Here is a 23,960-nt window from a genome sequence, read left to right as displayed (position 1 = left end):
GCATCCTTCAATCCAATCAAGTTGACACTCAGTATTAACCATAAGAACTCCAATCCTTGCTAGCTTGAACCCATACACATCACCAGAGATCATACATAGTCTTCAAATAAAGGCAATAATAAGGCCATAATTACACCTGACCTAATGCAACTGTCCTTTGTACAACCGGAAATGCATCAATCCCCAACCCAAATGCTATTACATAAAGTTAACAATACTTAAATGCTGATATGAAGTCAATAAAGTTTATGTCACATGATAAAGGAAAAAGGAAATAAAATAAATATATTTTGTAGTGCAAATGTATACATGCACAAACATGTTTTTAGCAAGAGAAGGAGGAAATGCTCATGATAATTACAGTCGTCCTTTCTGTGACTGGTCACGTGGTCATAGCTGGTATTGATGACTACCTTCTTCTATTACCCATTCTGTATTCCCTTTGCCTTCAGCAAGCACCTCAGCAAGTTTTTTTTTCTTGTTTTTTTTTTTTTTTTCCCCAGGTGTAGTGACCCAAACCTTCATTCCTGAAGGGTCCGGGCCATTTGTGGTCCTGCCCGGATTGGGCTGTTGCAGTTTCCCATTGACCTTAATCATAGGGCATGCTAATACTAAGATACACCCTAATGGATCTCCTGTATTCCATGCATACTCTTCCTTACCTCCACTGTGGAGTAGTAGACTGATTTCATCTTGATAGTCCAGGTCAGTCACCCCAGCCAATACTGGAACTCCCTTCTTAGCCTGTTGACTTGAATGTAGGAGGAGCTCAAAGTGTCCAGGTGGCAATCTTAACTTCCAGTTCAATGGAATTGTTGTTGTGTCTCCTGGTGGCAGCATTCTTCCCTATGGAACTAAGACCTCTGGGCCAGCAGAACATAATGTCGTGGGAACAAATGGCAAAAATTTGTTCCCACGACATTAGCAAAAAAAATTTGCTAGATGATGATGAGTGGTGCCACTTCCATTTCCACCTCTTGATTCCTGAACCTGTGAATTCTGGCTATGAGAGAAACCATATCTTGGATGCTGATTCTGAGCATACACAGCCTTTTAGAGGACTTTGCCTCAGCCCTGAAAAGTATTGTCACCTAGTTGACCTTGTAATTAAGACTTCGAAAGGCCATTCCACCATTCTATTAATCCAGGTGCTTCATGATGATGGAGAACATGGTAAGACCAGTGAATTCCATGAGCATGAGCCCACTGCCACACTTCTTTAGCAGTAAAATGAGTGCCCTGGTCAGAGACAATGCTGTGTGGAATACCATTACGGTGGATAAGGCATTCTGTGAGTCCACGGATGGTAGTCTTGGCAGAAGCATTGCATGCAGGATAGGCAAAGGTATATCTAGAGTAAATGTCTATTCCACTGAGGACAAACCTCTGCCCTTTCCATGATAGAAGAGGTCCAATATAATCAACCTGGCACAAGGTAGCTGGCTGATCACCCCGAGGAATGGTGTCATATCGAGGGCTCAACATAGATCTTTGCTGCTAGCAAATTGGGCACTCAGCAGTGACTGTAGCCACGTCAGCCTTAGTGTGTGGAAGTCCATGTTGCTGAGCCCATGCATAACCTCCAAACCTGCCACAAAGGCCACTTTGTTCATGGGTCCATTGGCTGATGACAGAGGTGGCTGGGGAAAGAGGTTGAGTGGTGTCCACAGAACGAGTCATATTAAAATCCTCCTCTGCTGAGGTCACCCTTTGGTGAGCACTCACATGAGATGCAAATATCTTCACAGTTTTTGACCACTCAGAGAGATTCGTCCACATACCTCTTCCTCAAATTTATTTGTCACCAATTTTTCAATCATGCTTCTTCCAAGTCCCTGACCATCCAGCCAAACCATTGGCCACAGCCCATGAATCAGTATATAATTGCACATCTGGCCATTTCTCCTTCCATGCAAAGCACACAACAAGGTGCACTGCTCAAACTTCTGCCCACTGGGAAGATTTCCCTTCATGGCTGTCCTCCAGGGATGTCCTAGAAAGGGGCTGTAGTGCTGCAGCTGTCCACTTTCAGGTGATGCCTGCATGTCATGCAGAACCATCTGTGAACCAGGCCCCAGTCTTCTCTTCCTCTGTCAACTGATCATAGGGAACTCCGCATGAGGCCATCAGCGCAGACTAGGGGAGAGAAGGCAGGATGGCAGGAGTGCCATCAAACTGTACTATACACAGTAAAGAAGCACTTTAGGCTAAGAAAAAAATAATACTAGAAGGAGACTCAGTTTCTCCAGCAAGGAATGAAAAGCACCAGAAATAGTAAATATGTGGTTAATTACAAGACTATTTTTTCTCTCAGTTTACTTCATATACACACCTTTTTAAATAAAAAATTATAATAGGGTCATGGATTCTATCATGTATATAGATATAATTTGTATAAAAATTATACTGTAAAGATAAGTGGGTGAGGTGGGTGAACTATGTGGTTGTAGAACTTCTACATTTCACTTGAAGTGGTGCCATATTAACTCTAAGAAAACTGCAAAGCATCTTCTCAGAGGTATAAGATGAACATTGTAACCCCTGCAGCTATCATTAAAATAATAATGCAAAGAGGTGTAGTTAGAAAGCAAATGAAAATGAAATACCAAAAATATGTAATTTATCATAACACAGAGGAGATTAAAACAAAACAGTGAATCTAAACAGAATGTATTAAATAACAGTAAAATAGTAAACCCAAATCCATCTATGTGAATTATATTAACTGTGAGTGGATGAACATTACAGTGTAAAAGCTGTGTGCATGAGACATCCCTTCTGCGTGAGACAAGCAGGAAATCTGAAGCCAGTCATTGGATGTCTTCAAATACCCGGGTGTCTAAAGTCATGTGGATCAACTGCTCATTGTCCTACTGGTTTTTCAAGTTGTATCCAGAAAGTTTACATTGGGTAGATTTTACCCACTCCTTCAGCAGAGAGAGGCTCTGGAGATCCAGGAGCTGAGAACGGAAGCAGAGAAGGGAGGGCGGCGGTGCCCAGCGCACTCCTGCAGGGCAGGAGCCTGGGGCAGTGCAGGTAGGAGGAGCTGCTCCTGAAATGAAGATGCCCCCTCTGGTGTGAGGGAGCCTTGGGGGGTGTGGGCTTCTTGAGCAAGTTTTATTTTTTATTTTTTTTAACTTTGATGAACATAGGAGTCACTGAGAATACCCAATCCTAGAAAATCCACCGAATCCTATTGGTCTGGGGTGGAATTCCCAAATCTGCAATGATAGCAGGCACCCAAGTGCGGACGCAAAGACACCAGCTGGAAACATTAGACCGGAGGGGTCAGGGCACCTCAAATGTGGACGGTGCTGTGTGCATCAGAGCCCTGAGTGCTGGCTGCAAGCTGGGTCCTCACTCACTCACCCCACCGACCCCAAGCTCCACAGCATCACCGAGCACCGCCTACCACGTGTGCCACCAGAGCCAGGCCAAGAGCCCCTCACCAGGGGCACGGCCCTCACAAGGGCACGCTCACCTGGGTCAATCTACTTCTTTACTTCAATAATTGAAATAACTTGTCGGAGCCCAGATTTAATGGTGTCCTTGATTAATCTCACTGTAGGCTTCTGCAAAGTAGATTCTAGGCTGGGGAGCACAGAAAGTCAACCTCTATTTGTTGTTTTTCAGCCATAAAATGCCTCTTACAAAACAAAGGCAACTGAAGCCGGGGTGTGAGGCACCGTTGGCAGGTCCCCGGGGAGCCAGGGCAGGGCCCGATGCTGCTTCACTTCAGTGCTTGCTCCATTTCATAAATTGATTCTCAAACGGCAATTCATTAAGTCACTTAAATTGTGCACATGCACCTGCAATTTAAGCAATGCTAAAGTAATCTCCTGTCAATAATCAAATATATTTTATTATGTTTTCCCTTCTGGCAAAGAGGTAAATAATCCTAAAACAGCCTATTTTAGTCACTTACAGAAAATGGACACAGCCTTTTCTAGGATATGGGTCATGGTCATGTGTAGACAATACTTTTGATACTGTCAGCTCACAATTGTCCCTAGAAAAGCCAAAGTCATTTACATTCTATCTAATTCAAGGGATAAAGTGAAAGAAAGGACACATAAAAGTGGAAATACGGACACAGGCCTGAGAGTTGTCCAATGACATTACTAAACAACACTATTTGCTAAAAGCCAATCAAACCAACTCTGAAGTCAGATATTCTTTTACTTTTTTTTTTTTTTTAGATGGAGTCCCACTCTGTCACCCAGGCTGGAGTGCAGTGGCGTGATCTCAGCTCACTGGAACCTCCGCCTCCCGGGTTCAAGGGTTTCTTCTGCCTCTGCCTCCTGAGTAGCTGGGATTACAGGCGTGCACCACCACACCTGGCTAATTTTTGTATTTTTAGTAGAGATGGGGTTTCACCATGTTGGTCAGGCTGGTCTCGAACTCCTGGCCTCGTGATCTGTCCGCTTCAGCCTCCCAAAGTGCTGGGATTACAAGCGTGAGCCACCGCTCCTGAAGTCAGATATTCTGAACTTGATGTTAAGCAGTGAAGAAAGTCGCTCTCGTGAGTGACGTCTGGGCTTGCAGTTTTCTCTCCGTGGGGCCCTGCTGTGGGCAGGAGCCCGTGGATGGGGTGACGAGGTGCGGGGCGGGCTCTGTGGTCCTGCAGTTGCTCCGGGTCTCCTAGCGAACCTGCGTGCCTGGGCTGCGGCTTCTCAGTTTCTTTGGGCGGGACAGCACCGCTAGCATGGGCTGGAGGTGGGCATTTCTCTCCCCGTCAGTGGGTGAGTCTCTGGTAAAAGAGTTTCCCTTGCAGAGAGGCCTTGTCAAGAAGAACCAAGGGCTCTGGTTATTTCTAAATAGTTCGTTTCTCCTTTCCCGGCAGAAGCAGGTGGGGATTTTTCTCTGATCTTCATTGTGAGGACCCGGCCAAGCCCCTTGAGGTAAAATCCACAGACGTGTGTGAGGTTTCCCTAAGACAGGACCCTGGAGCGTGTAGCCTCAGATCCGTCTGTGCTGAGCCTGCAGCAACTGGTCCAGGATGGCTCCAGTTTCCGGCCTCGCACTGGGACGCTGGCTCCTGTGGAGGGTCCTGCCTCGGGGGCAACGGTGTGGCTCTGCACTCACCTGTCTGTGGCTCCGACTGGGGCAGCCCTGGGCCTTGACTTCTCTGAGGGATCTAAGAAGAACTGTCAATTTTCAGTTCGCTCAGCTTTTTCCCCAAAGATAAAGCTGGGGATGGGAGTGAGGACTCCCAAAATCTCTCCTGCCAGACCGGAAGCCACGAGTCTGAATCTCGCTACCTTTAAGGAAATGAATCCAGCCTCCAGGGCTTTATAAAGAAGACAGAATTCCTGCTCAGGGGTGTGGCCTAAACCCCATCCCACTCAGGGGACTGCATGCAGGGAGGGGCAGGCCCTCTTCACATTACAGGAGACTGAGAGAGCAGGTGCCTTGGTTAATGCCTCCCAGGTGGGTCTGACAGGTGGGTCTGCTGGGTGTGGCCCTGAAGCTTATCTTGAGGAGGTGAGGCTTGGGCCCCAGACCCTTGGGCACTAATCGCCTGGGTTACATCTTACACTGAGTGCCCAGCGTTTTGGGGGCCTGACCAGCACATGTGCCCTAAAGCTGATTAGGTTTCTGTCTTGATCTTATCTGTGCCTCATCTTCCTTCTCTAGCCATCTGGTCCATCCCAAGTGCTAGCTTATGCCTCTTCAGCAAATTATCTTCTTACATTCAGATTTGGGTCCAGTGCTTGTAATTGCACTGGACCCAAATTAATTGGCATCTGCTCCTTACTTTTTTAAATTTCAGCTTTTATTTAGACTCACGGGTACTATGCAGGTTTGTCCTGTGGGGTATATCCCACGGACCTCTTTCTGTCCTCTGTCTTCAACAAGTGTCACATGAATCATGATTGGACACAGCTATGAGACAGAGGCAGTTAATTCCTCGAGCATCTATGAGTGTCCAACACTGGCGCTGATTCCTGCGGGCTCTGAGCAGCTCACCTTCCGGGATGGCTCCATCTCCTGGGATGTGAGGGGTCGTTCCCCAGGGCAGAGCCAAGGACGGCATCTTCCCAGGGCTGCCAGCACCTTAGAGAGCGCATGGGGGGAAGAGCAGAGCGGGTCACGTGGGGCCAATGGCTTTTGACATCTGTGATGAGGGCGGATAACAGACATAGGAAATGATTCTGATTGTTTTAATTATCGTTCATCTGAAATCATTCCACCCAAGACAGCTTGTTCGCCTGCTCCAGACAAAACTAAAAACCTGACTCGTCTTCCACATGGCAATAGAGGACAAAGGTTACATCAGGCAATTCTGCTTTCACTTTAGGGCAGTGGCATCCCTCAGAATGCACGCACTCCTGGCCCCTGACGCCATCCCAGCCTCCCACTCATTCCCACATGGCCCTGGACACATCTGGCTGCTTACCCTGTGGCGTGCCCACCATATGCGCGTTAAACATCTCACTGTACTTCGTTCTACTAAGCAACAATTAAGAAAACAACAGCAGCATGTACATACTAAGCAGAAAAATACTTAAACTGCTCCTGTTAGCTAATTGTTTCCTTGAATTCCTTACAAGTCCATGTTTTAGCCTGGCTTTTAATTTGTGGTTGACTTCTGGGGGCTCTTGTACCTTTAAACATCAGCATTAACTAGGCATATTTTAAATCACTAACTAAAAGAAAGAAAACCTCATTAAGAACCCGAATCACATCTTTAACCTCCCCTGGGTTTCTGGGACAGGGATCCCCTGCACTCCCTGTTTAAAATATCAGGAATATGACATGGCCCACTGCAGGGGTCAGCGGAGCCTCCACCCAGCACTAAGGTGCTGTCCTTAGTGCTGGACAGGAAAATCTTGACGTGCAAATTGGGTGCTCACCTGGGCTAAGGTGATGGAACTGTAGGCCCAGACCTGTGCCTACACCGGTTCTCCAAGCCCTGCTCACATGTCCACAGGGTCCTGAGAGTGCGCTGGATGTGACATCTGAAGCCACACGCCCTGGTCCCCACCCACCCACAGTGTGTTCCATGCCTGTTCCTGATCTTGTTTTTCACTCTAGCTCCCCCTGGCATGGTAAACAACATTTATATAAAAATGGCCCTGATTTATTTATTTTCGTTCAAATAGACAAAGGAATAGACAGTTCGTGTTCATTTCTTAGTCACATGACCTCTGATATTCTAAACTGTCCATCTGTAATCCGGGCGACTGGGCGGCGTTCTTCTGATATTCTGATCCCTATTTCCCCAGAAGCAGTTGCAGCCGGGCGGGGTGGCTCGCGGAATGTGTAATGATCAAGTTGGGGTGTTTGGGGTATTCCCCATCTTAAGTATTTATCGTTTCTGTGTTGGGGAAATTTCCAGTCCTCTCTTCTGGCTACACTAAAACATACAATGCATTGCTGGTAACTATAGTCACTGTAGTCCACAAGCAAACATTAGAACTGATGTCTTGGCTGGGCACAGTGGCTGACGCCTGTAATCCCAGTACTTTGGGAGGCTGAGGCGGGCGGGTCACGAGGTCAAGAGATTGAGACCATCCCGGCCAACATGGTGAAACCCCGTCTCTACTAAAAATACAAAAATTAGCTGGGCATGGTGGCATGCATCTGTAGTCCCAGCTACTCTGGAGGCTGAGGCAGGAGAATCGCTTGAACCTGGGAGGCAGAGGTTGCAGTGAGCTGATATCACGCCACTGCACTCCAGCCTGGGCGACAGAGCAAGACTCCATTAAAAAAAAAAAAAAGAACTGATGTCTTCTGTGTAACTGCAAGTTTGTAGCCACCCCCCTCATACTTTCCCCAGCCTCTGGTGTCTGTCATGCTGCTTTCTAACTCCATGAGATCAAGTTGCTTAGCTCTCACACACACGAGTGACAACACGCGACATTTGTCTTTCTCTGCCTCGCTTATTTCACTTAACATAAAGACGTCCAGTTCCATCCATGTTGCTGCAAATAACATAATCTCATTCTTTTTTATGGCCAATAGTATTCCATTGTGTACATATACCACATTTCCTTTTTGTAACTTTTATTTTAGGTTCAGAGATACATATGAAGGTTTGTATAAACATGTGTCAGGGGGGGTTGCAGTACATATTATTTCATCACCCAGCTATTAAGCCCAGTACCCAATAGTTGTCTTTTCTGCTCCTCACCCTCCTCCCACCCTCCCCTCTCAGGTAGACCCCAGTGTCTGCTGTTTTCTTCTTTGTGTTCATAAGTTCTTATCATTTCACTCCCACTTATAAGATCGAGTATAAGACCTTGATCTTGTGAGAATGTGTGGTATTTCGTTTTCTGTTCCTGTGTTAGTTTGCTAAGGATTATAGCCTCCAGCTCCAGCCATGTACCTGCCAAGGACATGATCTCATTGTTTTTCATGGCTGCATAGTGTTCCATGGTATATATTTACCACATTTTCTTTATCCAGCCTGTCACTGATGGGCATTCAGGTTCATTCCACATCTTTGCTATTGTGAATACTGCTGCAGTGAACATTCATATGCATGTATCTTTATGGTAGAATGTTTTATATTCTTCTGCGTATCTATCCAGTAATGAGACTGCCAGGTCCAGTGGTAGTTGTGCTTTTAGCTCTTTGAGAAATTGCCATACTACTTTCCAGAATGGTTGAACTAATTTACATTCCCACCAACAGTGTGTAAGTGTTCCCTTTTCTCTGCAGCCTCTCCGGCATCTGTTTTTTGTTTGTTTGACTTTTTAATAATAGCCATCCTTACTGGTGTGAGATGGTATCTCATTGTGATTTTGATGTGCATTTCTCTAATGAGCAGTGACACTGAGCTTTTTTCATATGTTTGTTGGCAGCATGTATGTCTTCTTTGGAGAAGTGTCTGTTCATGTCCTCTGCCCACATTTTAATGGGGTTATTTGTTTTTCTCTTGCAAATTTATTTACTTTTTGTATAGACGCTGGATATTAGATAATTAGCAGATACATAATTTGAAAGCATTTTCTCCCATTCTGTAGGTTGTCTGTTTATTCTGTTGATAGTCTATTTTGCTGTGCAGAAATTCTTTAGTTTAATTAGATTCCACTTGTCAATTTTTGCATTTGTTGTGATTGCTTTTGATGTCTTTGTCATGAAATCTTTGTTTCTATGTCCAGGATAATATTGCCTAGGTTGCCTTCCAGGGTTTTTATAGTTTTGGATTATATATTTAAGTCTTTAATCCATCTTGAGATGCTTTTTGTGTGTAGTATAAGGAAGCAGTCCAACTTCACTCTTTTGCTATGGGTATTCAGTTATCCCAGCACCGTTTATTGAATAGGGAGTCTTTTCTCCATTGGTTATTTTTGCCAACTTTGTCAAAGATCAGACACAGATGGTCATAGATGTGTGCCTTATTGTTAGGCTCTCTATTCTGTTCTATTGGTCTATATTCCTGTTTTTGCACCAATACCATGCTGTTTTGCTTGCTGTAGCCTTGTAGTATAGTTTAAAGTCAGGTAACATGATACCTCCAGCATTGTTCCTTTTGCCTAGGATTGCCTTGGATATTCAGCCTCTTTTTTGGTTCCATATCAATTTTAAAATAGTTTTTACTAGTTCTGTGAAGAATGTTTTTGATAGTTTGATAGGAATACCATCGAATCTGTGAATTGCTTTGGGCAGTATGGACATTTTAATGATATAGATTCTTCCTATTCATGAGCATGGAATGTTTTTTCATTTGTTTGTCTTCCTGATTTCTTTGAGCAGTGTTTTGTAGTTCTCATCGTAGATATCTTTCACCTCCCTGGTTAGCTTCCTTCCTATTTCTTCCTGTTCCTTCCTATTTCATTCTTTCTGTGACAATTTGGAATGGGATTGCCTTTCTTATTTGGCTCTCGGTTTGGGTGTTGTTGGTGTCTAGAAATGCTAGTGATTTTTGTACATTGATTTTGTATCCCGCAATTTTGCTGAAGTTGTTTATCAGCTGAAGGAGCTCTGGACCCAACACTGTGGGGTTTTCTAGATGTAAAATCATGTCATCTGTAAAGAGGGATAGTTTGACTTCTTCTCTTCCTATTTGGATGTCCTTCATTTCCTTCTCTTGCCTGATTGCTCTGGATAGCACTTGCAATACTATGTTGAATAGAAGTGGTGAGAGAGGGTATCCTTGTCTCATGCCAGTTTTCAAGGGGAATGCCTCCAGCTTTTGCCCATTCTGTATAATGTTGGCTGTGGGTTTGTCACAGATGGCTTTTATTATTTTAAGGTGTGTTCATTCAATACCTAGTTTACTGAGAATTTTTAACATGAAGCGGTGTTGAATTTTACCAAAAGCCTTTTCTGTGTCTATTGAGATAATCATGTGTTTTTTGTCTTTAGTCCCATTTATGTGATGAATCTCATTTATTGATTTGCGTAAGTTGAGCCAACCTTATAATCCTAATTTCAGACAAAACAGACTGCCAACAAACAAAGATCAAAACAGATGAAGAAGGGAATTACATAATAGTAAAGTGTTCAATTAAATAAGAAGACTTAACTGTTATAAATATATATGCACCCAACACAGGAGCACCAAGATCCATAAAGCAAGTTCTTAGAGACCTACAAAGAGACTTAGACTCCCACACAGTAATAATGGGAGACTTAAACACTCCACTGACAAGACAGATCATTGAGGCAGAAAATTAACATACATATTCAGGACCTGAAGTCAACATTGGACTAAATAGATCTGATAGATCTTCACAGAACTCTCCACCCAAAAACAACAGAATATACATTCGTCTCATTGCCACATGGTACATACTCTAAAATCAACCACATAATTGGACATAAAACAATCCTCAACAAATGTTAAAGAACCAAAATCACACCAAACATACTCTTGGACCATAGCACAATAAAAATAGAAGTCAAAACTATGAAAATTGCTGAAATTTATGCAACTACATGGAAATTAAACAACATGGTTCTGAATGACTTTGGGGTAAATAATAAAATTAAGGTAGACATCAAGAAGTTATTTGAAAATAGTTAGAACAAAAATACAACATACCACAGTCTCTGGGATGCTGCTATGGCAGTATTAAGAGGGCAATTCATAGCACTAAATGCCCACTTTAAAAAGTTAAAAAGATCTCAAATTAACAACCTAACTTCAAAACTGAAAGAATCAGAGAAGAAAGAACAAATCAACCCCAAAGCTAGCAGAAGATGAGAAATAACAAAAATCAGAGCTGAACTGAAGAAAATTGAGACATGAAAAAACAATTCAAAAGATCAATGAACCCAGGAACTGTTTTTTTGAAAAAAATAATAAAATAGACCACTAGCTAGACTAGTAAAGAAGAAAGAGAGAAGATACAAATAAATGCAATTAGAAATGGCAAAGGGACTATTACTACTGACCCCATATAAATAAAAACAACCATCAGAAACTACTGCGAACATTTCTATGCACACAAACTAGAAAACCTAGAAGAGATGGATACATTCCTGGACACATACATCCTCCCAAGACTAAGCCAGGAAGAAATTGATTGCTTCAACAGACCAATAACGCACTCCAAAATTAAATCAGTAATAAATAGCCTACCAATAAAAAATACCCAGGACCTGAGGGACTCACAGCTGAATTCTACCAGATGCACAAAGAAAAGCTGGTACCATTCCTATAGAAACTATTCCAAAAAATTGAGGAGGAAGGACTCCTCCCCAACTCATTCTATGAGGCCAGCATCATCTTGATACCAAAACCTGGCAGAGACAAAACAAAAAAGAAAAAAAACTTCAGGCCAATATCCCTGATGAACATCGATGAAGAAAATCCTCAACAAAATACTTGCAAACTGAATCCAGCAGCACATCAAAAAACTAATCTTCCATGATCAAGTAACCTTCATCCCCAGAATGTAATGTTGGTTCACATTTTCTTTATCCATTCATCCATGGGATCCGTGGACATTTAGGTTTGTTGCTTATCTTTGCTATTGTGAATAGTGCTGCCATAAACATGCAAGTGTAGGTATCCCTTTCGTATACTGATTTCTTTTCCTTTGGCTAGATACCCAGTAGTGGTATTGCTAGATTGTGTAGTAGTTCTATTTTTTGTTTTTTAAGAAATTTTAATCCTGTATTCCACAGTGGCTATACTAATTTACATTTTCACCAATAGTGTACAAGAGTTCCTTTTCTCCACATCCTCACCAGCATCTATTATTTTTTGTCTTTTTCATAACACCCATTCTAACTGGGGTATAATGATCTCATTGTGGTTTTGATTTGCATTTCTCTGATGATTAGTGATGTTGAGCAATTTTTCATACATCTGTTGGTCATTTGTATGTCTTCTTTTAAGATTGTCTATTCATGTACTTTGCCCACTTTTTAATGGTATTATTTGATTCTTTTACTGTTGAATTGTTTGAGCCCATTTTATACTCTGGAATTTAGTGCCTTGTTGGATGAATACTTTGCAAAAATTTTCTTTCATTTCACAGGTTGTCTCTTCACACTCTTGACTGTTTCCTTTGCTGTTCAGAAGCTTTTTAGTTTAATATAGTCCTATTTGTCTATTTTTGTTTTAGTTGTCTGTGTTTTTGAGGTCTTAGCCATAAAATGGTCACTTGGGTCAGTACCCAAAGTATTTCCATCAAAGTTTTCTTCTAGTAGTTTTATAGTGTTGAGTCTTACATTTAAATCTTTCATCCATCTTGAGTTAATATGGTAAGAGATAGGGGTCCATTTCATTATTTAGCATATGAACTCCAGCACCATTTTTTAAAGAAGGTGTTCTCTAATGTATGTTCTTGGCTCCTTTGTCAAAGATCAGTTGGCTGTAAATATGTGAATTTATATCTGGGTCCTTCATTCTGTTCCATTGGTCTATGTTTCTATTTTTATATTAATATCATGCCATTTTGGCTACTATCACCTTGTAATATATTTTGAAGTTAGGTGATGTGATTCCTCCAACTTTGTTCTTTTTGCTCAGAACCACAATTCTTAAACACAAATGATCCTAGACTGGTAGTGACTGAAGGCCACTGGCAGAAGCAAATGGATGCAAAGGCATAAGAATGATACAATGGACTTTGGGGACTTGTGGGGAAGAGTGAGAGGGGGTGAGGGATAAAAGATAACAAATATGACGCAGTGTATACTGCTCAGGTGATGGATGCACCAGGCTCTCACAAATCTCCACTGAAGAACTTCCCCATGTAACCAAATACCACCTGTACCCCAATAACTTATGGAAAAATAAAATTTAAAAATTAAATAAATAAAATCCCACTACCCATGTAGTCTAGAGAACATTACTGACTTCACAGGTCTAAATTAAATAAGATAGTGTTTGCCTAGTGCTTAGCATACATATGCTCAATTAATGGACATTTCAGCAAGGGCAGAATAGGACTCTGGTTGGGTTTACAATATCCCTATAACCTCCTTGACACTCACTGTAATCAACAGGAAATGAGTTTCTGATTCCTAACTTAAAATAAAGGTGGCAAATCTAGGTAGCATAAAGTGATTTAAAAAAATGAAGCAAATGGAAACATTTTCTGGAAAAATGTGCCTTCATTCTAGGCCTCAAATAAATATTTAAGTTCCTGATGAGCACACAGTCAAAAGCAATTGGTCACACAAAGGAATCAAGGATCTATGATAAAAATAAACAAGCAAGCAAACAAAATCTAATGAAAGAAACATACAACAAGTAGGATGGGAAATATTCCAGATAATAAAATTATCTGACACAGAATTTTATTTTATTTTATTTTATTTTTGAGACTGAGTCTTACTCTCTCACCCCATGTGGAGTACAGTGGTGCAATTGTAGCTCACTGCAGCCTCCAACTCTTGGGATCAAGTGATCCTCCAGCCTCAGCCCCCCAAAGATTTTTCAAAATAATTAAACGAGAAAATGAATTTAAAATATGAGTGAAAAGAGGAGATTATAAACAGTGCCCAGGCAGATTTGAAACATATCTAGACAGACCTTTTAGAAATGACAAATTAACCTAAATAACACATTCAGTAAAGACCTTCACAGCAAATTGCAGATAGCTAAGGAGAATTAGTGAGAGGGTAGCTAAATTAAGAAAAGTTAACCAGAATGAGACACGGAGTTTCAAAAGGATAGAAGCAGAGAAAATCTAAACGTATTTAACAGGAGTCCCAAGAGAAGAAAAGCAAAGGCAAAACAGTTTTCAAAGTGATAATGGCCGAAAAATTTTATAAAATTAATCAAAATTAGTGTAAACCATAGACTCAAGAAGCTCAGTGAATCCTAAGAAAAGTAAATAAAAAGAAACCTAACTCTTCCCAAACCATGGTGCAAAAGTTAAAATCAGCCAAGCAGGAATGACGGCAAATAATGCCTTAAAAGCAGCCATGGTTAGACATTGTCAGCAGCATCAATGGAAGCCAGAAGACAGAAGAATAACTTTTTAAATATGTTAAATAAAATCACTACCAACCTTGAGTTCCAGACCCAAAATATGCTTTCAAGGGTGAGAAAAAAAATAAAAGAACTATCGAAAAAAATAGCTACAAACAGGTCCACACTAAAGGAAATTCTAGAAGATCTGTTTCAGGCAGCATGAAAATAATCCCAGATTAGAATTCTGAGATTCAAGAAGGAATAAAGCACAAAGAAAGCTATAAAATATGTGGGAAATCTAAAAGATTTTAGGCTGTATAAAATAATATCTCCTGTGCTTAAAAATAAAACAGTCAAAATACTTAATAACAATTTTATGTAAGTTTTGAGGAAAGTAAATGGAATTAAAATGTTCTAAAATCTTTATATAATCTGAGAAGAATATAAAAGTGTTGATTAACTTTAGGCTTTGGTATGTAAAGTATGGCTGGTACAGTTTTTAACATAGAAGAATAGAAATAAAAATATATAACAAGAGACTAGAAAGAGGAAAAAGCAAAATAATAAAAATGTCACTATATTCCAAAAATAAAAGACAAGAAAAGACAAAAGAATATAGAATAAGTAGGAGAATTAACAGCCATAATATGATAGTGGATTTAAACAAAAACGAGTAGTCATATCAAATATAAATGGATCAAATAATCTTATAAAAGGTTAAAAACAAGTAAACGAAATACTATGGCAATGTTTAAAAGAAGAATTCAAAAATCTGAAAGTATAATTTCTCATAGACAATAAAGGAAGGTAATCTTTAGCTCCTTTTTACAAACCATGCTTGGCCAGGTGCGGTGGCTCAAGCCTGTAATCACAGCACTTTGGGAGGCTGAGGTGGGTGGATCACGAGGTCAGGAGTTAAAGACCAGCCTGGCCAAGATGGTGAAATCTCATCTCTACTAAAAATACAAAAAAAAATTAGCTGGGTGTGGTGGTGGGTGCCTGTAATCCCAGCTACTCGGGAGGCTGAGGCAGGAGAATCGCTTGAACCTGGGAGGCGAAGTTTGCAGTGAGCTAAGATCGTGCCACTGCACTCCAGCCTGGGTGGCAGAGCAAGACTCCATCTCAAAAAATAAATAAATAAATAAAATAAAAACTATGTGAACTGTAACATCCATCACAAACTCTATGGAAACGAGCATTACCAAATATAAAGGTCATTTCAGAATGATGAAAGTAAATTTATCAGGAAATTATAACCGTTGTAATTAATATGTACCAAATAACATGATCTCAAAAGCTGTGATGCAAAAACTAGCAAAACTTTATGAAGAATGCATGAATCCACACACATACTAGAACATTTTAATAACCATCACTCCATTTGCAGTAGTTAATAGAACCAACAGCCAAATATTTACTAAGTATGTAAAAGAGTTGAAAAATACAATTAAAACATTTAATTAATGGAAACATGTGGAATGCTGCATGAGATACTTTCTTTTCAAGCAGATTTAACAAAATTGATGAAATCTTGGGCCATAAAGAAGTGTCAACACATTTCAAAGGAATGAAATCATATTACGTATGTGATATAACCATGATGAAATCCAGGTAGAAGTTAATAACAAAACAATAGTTAGAATATTATCTTCACAAGTGTTAAAGTGAAAAATGCACTTCTAAATAGCCAATGTCAAAAATAAATTTACAGCAAAATGGGAAATATATTTCAAACTGAAAACAAGCAAATGAAGACTTTGGAGTAGGTTCTGATTGGAACATGACGGCATCTTTGTTCTGAATGCTTCTTCTCCTTTTCAGAAAAAACACCAACAAAAAAGCAAAACATTAGGAAGAAATGCTCACAAATTAACACGTCCAGTGGGCCTTGGGAAGAGAGGAGGAGAAGCTGCACGGTCCACGATGCAGGTAAAGGCTTCCAGAGGCAGAGGACAGCAAGTCTTGGCAGCAGATGGGTTGTCATGGGACAGAACAGGGAGCACCCAGAAGGGTGCATGTGTTGTGGATTGGGGAGCAGGTGATGGATCTTGGAAACCTTCAGAAAGGGAAGGCCCACCCCTGAGCACATGACAGTAATCAGGGCAGGCGTTTCTGTAGGAAGAGGAGAGAGAAGCTTGGGAAGCCTCCCAGGAGGTGAGAGGTAACACATTCTAGGAAATGAGAGCAAAATGCAACTTTGGAAGCCTCTAAGGAGACCTAGCAGCCCAGATAGCAATAAAAACTTCTCTGGATCAGGGGAAGCAACAGACTGGTCCATATTTTAATGTGGCACAAAGAAGAGCTACTTATATTGGAAACTTGGAAAGCTTTCCTCGTCTATATTCACAGAATATTTGTTGCCTTCTCCAGAAAAAAGGCAAATTAAACCAAAAACTTCTGGGTGTCCAAAAGAAAAAAAAATACCTATAACCATTATAAACAAATTCAAACTAGTTCAGAAAGCAATATTTGAAATGCTTGTCAAAGACAAGGACCAATATTACTTACCCATAAAGTCACAAAGATATGAGGGGGGAGCAGATTGAAAACCCAACAGAAACACAGGATTCTCTAGCAGAACCAATTCCTGACTTCTCAGAAACAATCATAGCAATAATATTCCTTCAGAGATTTGCATGTTGATGACAGACAATAGGTAACTAACAGAACCTTTCTCTGGCTATAAAAGTATTAACTTTTATATTAATTAACTTTTATATTAATATAACTTTTATATTAATAACTAACTTACACTTTCATAATGTCCCACCATAGGCCCTCTGCAGGCTGAGGAGCAAGGAGAGCCACTTCGAGTCACAAAACTGAATTTTATTAAGTTAATACTTCATAAAATCCCATATATATTTTTATATACATATATATTATATATTATTATATAATATATATTATATATGATATATTATATATTATATATTATATTATATATTATATTATATATAATATATAATATAATATATTATATATTAATACATATTATATTATATATAATATGATATATAATATAATATAATATATATTATATGTTTATATATACTATATATTATATATAATATATTATATATTATATATGATATATATTATATATTATATATACTATATATTATATATAATATATTATATATATTATATATGATATATATTATATATTATATATAATTATATATATCATATATAATATATAATATATAATATATATAATAGATAATATATAATATATTATATATAATAGATAATATATTATATATAATCTATTATATATAATATAAAATATATCATATATTATATATAATATAATATATATTATATATTATATTATATATTTTATATAATATATAATATATATATTATATAAATATATAATATAATATATTATATATTATATATTATATATTATATAATATATATAATATATAATATATTATATATAATATATAAAATATAATATATTATATATTATATATTATATATATTTTATATACATAATATATAATATATAATAGTTATATAAAATATATGGGATTTTATTAAGTATTAACTTATATATTATATATTATATATTATAATTATATATAATATATAATTATATATAATAATAATATATAACATATAATATATATAATATATATTAATATCTTATATATGTAATATATCATATATATTATAATATAGTATATATATTATATATAATATATACTATAATATAGTATATATTATATATAATATATACTATAATATAGTATATATTATATATAATATATAATACATAATATATTATATATAAAATATAATATATAATATATATTATATATAAAATATATTATATATTATATATATTATTTTATATAATAAAATCCCATATAAAAATATATATGGGATTTTATTAAGTATTAACTTACACTTTCATAATGTCCCACCATAGGCCGTCTGCAGGCTGAGGAGCAAGGAGAGCCACTTCGAGTCACAAAACTGAAGAACTTGGAGTCCAGTGTTCGAGGGCAGGAAGCATCCTGCACAGGAGAAAGCTGTAGGCTGGGAGGCTAGGCCCATCTTGCCCTTTCATGGTTTTCTGCCTGCTTTATGTTCTCTGGAAGCTGATTAGATGGTGCCCACCAGAGTAAGGGTGGATCTGCCTTTCCCAGCCCACTGACTCAAATGTTAATCTTCCTTGGCAACACCCTCACAGACACACCCAGGATCAATACTTTGCATCCTTCAATCCACTGAAGTTGACACTCAGTATTAACCAGCACATTAAAGTACCAATCATTTTCGAAAGAGAAGTTCAGAGAGGAATTAAAGTATTTTCCATATCCTCCCCTCCCTGCTGCCCACACACAATTTACTGGAAAGAAAAAGAGTATAACAGTACATATAATATATGTACATATAATATAGAATATATTATATATTATATTATATAATATATTATATATTATATAATATATATACCATATATTATATTTTATATATGATATAATATATTTTATATTATATTATATTATATATAATATATTATATCATATATGAAATATATGATATAATATATCATATGTAAAATATAATATATAATATATTATATCATATATAATATATTATATCATATATAAAATCTATTATTATACATTATATATTATATAATATTATTTTATATATAATAAACTCCTCTGTATATAGTTTATATATCATTTATAAATAAACTATATAAACTCCCATATATAGATACAGATATAGAAATAGATATAGATATATCCTATTAGTTCTGTCCCTCTGGAGAACCCTGACTAATCCACCTGACAACAGGACGGCATGGCTCCTTAATCATGGCACAGATTAGAAGAAATCTCATGCTAGAATATTCAGATGTTAAATTATAGACACGGGAACAAGAACGATGTTCCATTTCAAGCCACTTCTTTCATACATGAACACGCGTCCTTTAACAGGGATACTTTTCCTCAGTCAGTACAGATTTCAGCAGTTTGCTGAGATCACAAGTGCGCTTCCAGGCCGTTCCTCCACTCCTGCGACAAGGTCCGCTGGCAAAGTAACCACTTTTTGTTCGAGCGCTGGAGGAAACTCGGCTCCCTTGCTGTGCACCTGCGGGGTCTGGTTTCAGCCTCTGAGCTGTTTCCCATTCGTTCAGACCCTTCCAGCAGCGTCAGCAAATCTCCGCAAATCTCAGACTCAATGATACTCTCACCAGCACTGGCTCTTCTCTTATTCTGCTTTTCATCCAGAGATATTGATACTCTTGTTTTACATTTTAAAGTTTACTTTAAAGTTTAAAGTTTACTAAAAGTTACATTTTAAAGTTTACTTTTTAAATCACGAAATCATTACCTGTGACATACTTAATTTAAACAGCACTAAATAAGTTTCTGCCTGCATCTGTCCCTGTCTGCGTATTTCCTGGTGCTCTACCCTAGAACCAGAGCCAGCGCATGAGCGACTTCCTGCATCTTCCAGGCTCCTGATCACCAGGTCTCCACATCCCCCAGACATGTGTGCATGGTCCTCACACCCTGGGCAGTGCACGCGGCGTGCTGTCCACCCAGCCCAGGTAAGAACTGGCTCTGCGGTGCAACTCCTTCATTTTTTTTGAGGAGCAAGTTCTAGTATAGCATTTAAGTTGCAATTTGTTTCATTGCTAAGGAGATGAAAAAGATATTTTGGCATATTGCTCTTCTTTTGTTAGTTGCCTATTAATTTTTTTCGTCATTTTTTATTGCTTTTTGTGAATTTTTAAATGTATATGTCAGAACTACTTCTTTTAAACATATTAACCTTTCATCTGTCACATTTGCTAAAATGGCATCTTTGTATTGGTGGCATTGGCTGTTAACATTAAGTTGTTTTACGGATGTAGATAATTTAAAATCTAGAGTTGTCAAGCCTTCATGTCCCCCACCGCAGTGGGTATAGCACGGTCTGACTCGCTCAGACACTGCTTCATACCCACCTTGCAGTCCCTGCTCCTCGTTATTATTTAGTTTTCTCATTGAAGCTTTGTTCTCTCTTCTCCTTCCTCAGTTTCCCTTCTAATCCCTCTCCACAAGGGCTGTGCCTTGAGCCCAGTGGGATCACGCCCACCATGGCAGAAGCCTTTTCCTCCAGGCAGGGACAGGTAAACATGGCCCAAATAGAGGCCTCGGAAATGCAGGGTTCTGTGATGTGGACGGTGGAGGACTAAATCGTTCTCTCCAATTCACCTTGAGCCGTTGCAGTGTGTCTGTTAGAAGCACTGGTCTGGAAACGTGAATCCACAGCTGCATGGAGAATTCAGATGGAGGAAGACGCCTCAGCATCTTCTGGGGGCTTTGCTGCATCTTGGCATCTGCACTCATCATGAGCTAAAGCAAAATAAACCGAGACCAAAACACCAGGCTCTTCCACTGGGGCCGGTATCTGTAGGCTGCAGGGCCCAGAGCCCCTACTCCAGTGCAGTAGAGGGGTTCTAGGGCCCCTGGAGTGGAGATCCCAGGCCCCAAGGAAGTGAGTATCTCTGTACCTCTCCTCCGAAGACCCACCCCTCAGAAGGGGCTCATTTAGAAGGGAAGATGGCCCCGCACCACGAGATGATCACAGGCATGGAGAAAGACAACCTTTGGAATTAGGTGCTGATCTTAAAGACAGCATGGCCAGTGTTATTAAAACCTGGGTTCTAGAATCAAATAATTCAAACCCTGCCTCCAACACTACCAGGGTCTCGACCTTGGCAAGTCACCCGGACTCCAGCCTCCTTTTTCTAACGAGTAAAGTGGGCATCCCAGCATGACTCTTCCTTTCCGGTTGTTAGGACACAGCCCGGCACACGTGACTCGTGAGTGCTGGAAAGCATGACTACTTGGAAGTGGCCAGATGGCTGTTGCAAGACTGAGGCAGCCCTAAGCGAAGTGTGTGCTCAGCCACATGATATAGATGTTTAATGTCAACACTCTACAATGCGCTGACCTCAAGCCTTTTCATCCAGCTCTGCAGCAACTGCTGAACCTGGGGCCGCAGCGAGGGGATGTGGAAATCATTTGGAAAGTGGTACGCTTGAATTAGGAAATCAGGAACCTTCCGGAAGTCCCATCTTTGGGCTTCGTCTAAGGGGTGGATGTGGGTCAAAGATCTTATTTATAGGACAAATCCTTAAATTACTCAGAATATTAGAAAAATACTTGTCTGTTAACCCTCAAAGGTTAATAAAGTTAACTTTTACAAAAGCATGCATTTCAAAAGACATTATAACACAGATTTTGTGCATGTTAAGGAAAACTCTATGAAAATATCCCCTCTCTTCTTTTCTTTATTACTTCTTTCTTTATTACTTCACTTTATTACTTCTTTTTTTATGACTTCAGAAGCCGCCGCACCTTCTTCTCCAATTTGCTACCCATTCTGTGGCTTTCCTCTTGTTTTCTGCTTATAACCTTTACAATTCTTTCCTGAGCATGTGCTATAATTCTCTCCCCTTTTCTTTATCTTCTTGTTCCTACAAGCTGGCTTGAATAAAGGACTCATTATCACCAGGCCCACAATGGGTCCAGACATCCTCAGTCAAGATGCTGTGCAGATGAAATATTGATCGGTCCTCCATGAGTGATAGTGCTCCCATGGAAAGAGCGCCCCGAAGTTAATGGGTCCGCCCATGCACGCCACAAACGAGGCATTCAGCAGCACAAAGAGTCCAGGCCTGCGAATTATAATTACTCCCTACAACAATAAACGTCAGGACTGTTTTTATTTATTGACCACAACCAGTGGCCGTCTGTGGGCTACACATTGAAAATTCATTCTACAAACCAGCGCCCTGGATGGACTGTTTGCTTTCTTCCAGGGACTGTGGATAATTAACCCTGGAGCTGCCGCCAGCCCTGGTGTGTCGAGTGTTCTGCAACAGGATCACAGGTCCTGGGCCTCACTCCTGCAGCGTGCCGGGTGCCCCGGGCCTGGGTAGGAGTTGCAGGAGCCTCCAGCACAGGCCAGTGGCTCTGAAGGAGGAAGGTGTTAAGGAGCCATCACAGGTCCTGCCGCTCCAGCCAAAGCAATCTGGTTGGCATCTGAAGCTCTGGTGCACAGGGCTGAGCTGTGCAGACAGCAAAAACCACACCTGCTGGGAGAACCAATTGTCCGGACAGGTGACGGCAGAGAGTCCCTCCCAGCCCCAGTGCCTGGGTAGCCAAGGACTGCAAAGCCACCTCCATCCCCACTTGTCTCTGGAACTCAGTTTGAAGATTAATAAATTTAACTTTTTTCTTTTTTTTGAGACGGATTCTTGCTCTTTCGCCCAGGCGGGACTGCAGTGGCGTGATCTCGGCTCTCTGCAAGCTCTGTCTCCCGGGTTCACGCCATTCTCCTGCCTCAGCCTCCCGTGTAGCTGGGACTACAGGCGCCCGGCTACGTTTCTGTATTTTTAGTAGAGACGGGGTTTCACCGTGTTAGCCAGGACAATCTCGATCTCCTGACCTCATGATCAGCCCACCTCAGCCTCCCAAAGTGCTGAGATTACAGGCGTGAGCCACCCCGCCTGGCAAAATATAACATTTTTGACTGGTACACTTAACATGCCAACACCTGGCAGCTCTTCTGGTCCTTAGCTATTCAGCTTCTCTCTGGAAGAAAGCAGTGTGTCAGCCACAGTGCCTGTGATGGTGGGTGCTTGAGGGAAGCTCGCCAGGGGCCTACCCAGGAAGTTCCAGGAGGGTTCTAGGCACCACAAGTGACCATCTCAAATGGCTGCACCTTCAAAGGTCTCTTGCCCCAGAGAGGGCATTGCTGGCAGCAGAGGCCTGGGGTCCCCAGACCAGCAAACAGCATGGCTTCCACACACTAAGGGCTCCCTGAAGTCTCACGGAGGGCTCCTGGTGATCAGGAGTCTGATGCCAATTCAGTGCCCCTCAAGGTCGCCTCTCCATCACAGAAGGAAATGGGAAGCCCAGGAGGAGAGAAGGGTGCTGCATGAGGCAGGAGCCAAGCAAAGCCCTCTGGGGGAGGCCAGGTCGTGGCTGGCGGGCGCTTCCCCAAAGTCCTAATGGTGGCAGTGGCTTCCAGGAAGCTCTGGGTGATGAGGTTGAAGTTCTCAGTGCTAGTTTTGCTGACACAGCTGACAGTCCCCGAACCACTGCCCCCTGCCATGGCCGCACAGCTGCCTGCGTCCAGTTTCCTACGTTGAAGCCCCTTAAGCTGTTTCTGTTCCCCTGCTGGGACCATGGCAGATCTGTCACATTTGCAGGAGAAGACTTAATTCAGTTCTGGATCCAAGTCACATTTTTATTGCAAAATTAAACATCACGTCGCATATTATGTGCACAGCAGTGTATTGTGCTGAACACAGACCATGCCTCTGAGTAGCTTAAGATGCTGCATTCACCTTAGAAGGGCAAACAGAGCAACATCTAAGCCCAGAGCTACCTCACCTACGAGGGGCACGAACACATCTGGGTCCCGCTAGACTCAGGGGCTTCTGCGGTGAGTTGAGGGTTTGTGATGCCCCAGAGGTGAAGACACTTGAGCTGGGGCAGGTACCAAGTCCCCCCATGTCCCAAGTAGCTCCATGCCTGGGACAAGGCCACAGGACAAAGAGGGACCTTGGAATACCTTTTGGCCACCCCCAAAAAGAATGTATCAT

This window comes from Pan troglodytes, chromosome 4, assembly GCF_028858775.2.
Source record: "Pan troglodytes isolate AG18354 chromosome 4, NHGRI_mPanTro3-v2.0_pri, whole genome shotgun sequence".
Classification (NCBI taxonomy): Eukaryota; Metazoa; Chordata; class Mammalia; order Primates; family Hominidae; genus Pan; species Pan troglodytes.
Note: the sequence above shows the minus strand (reverse complement) of the source record.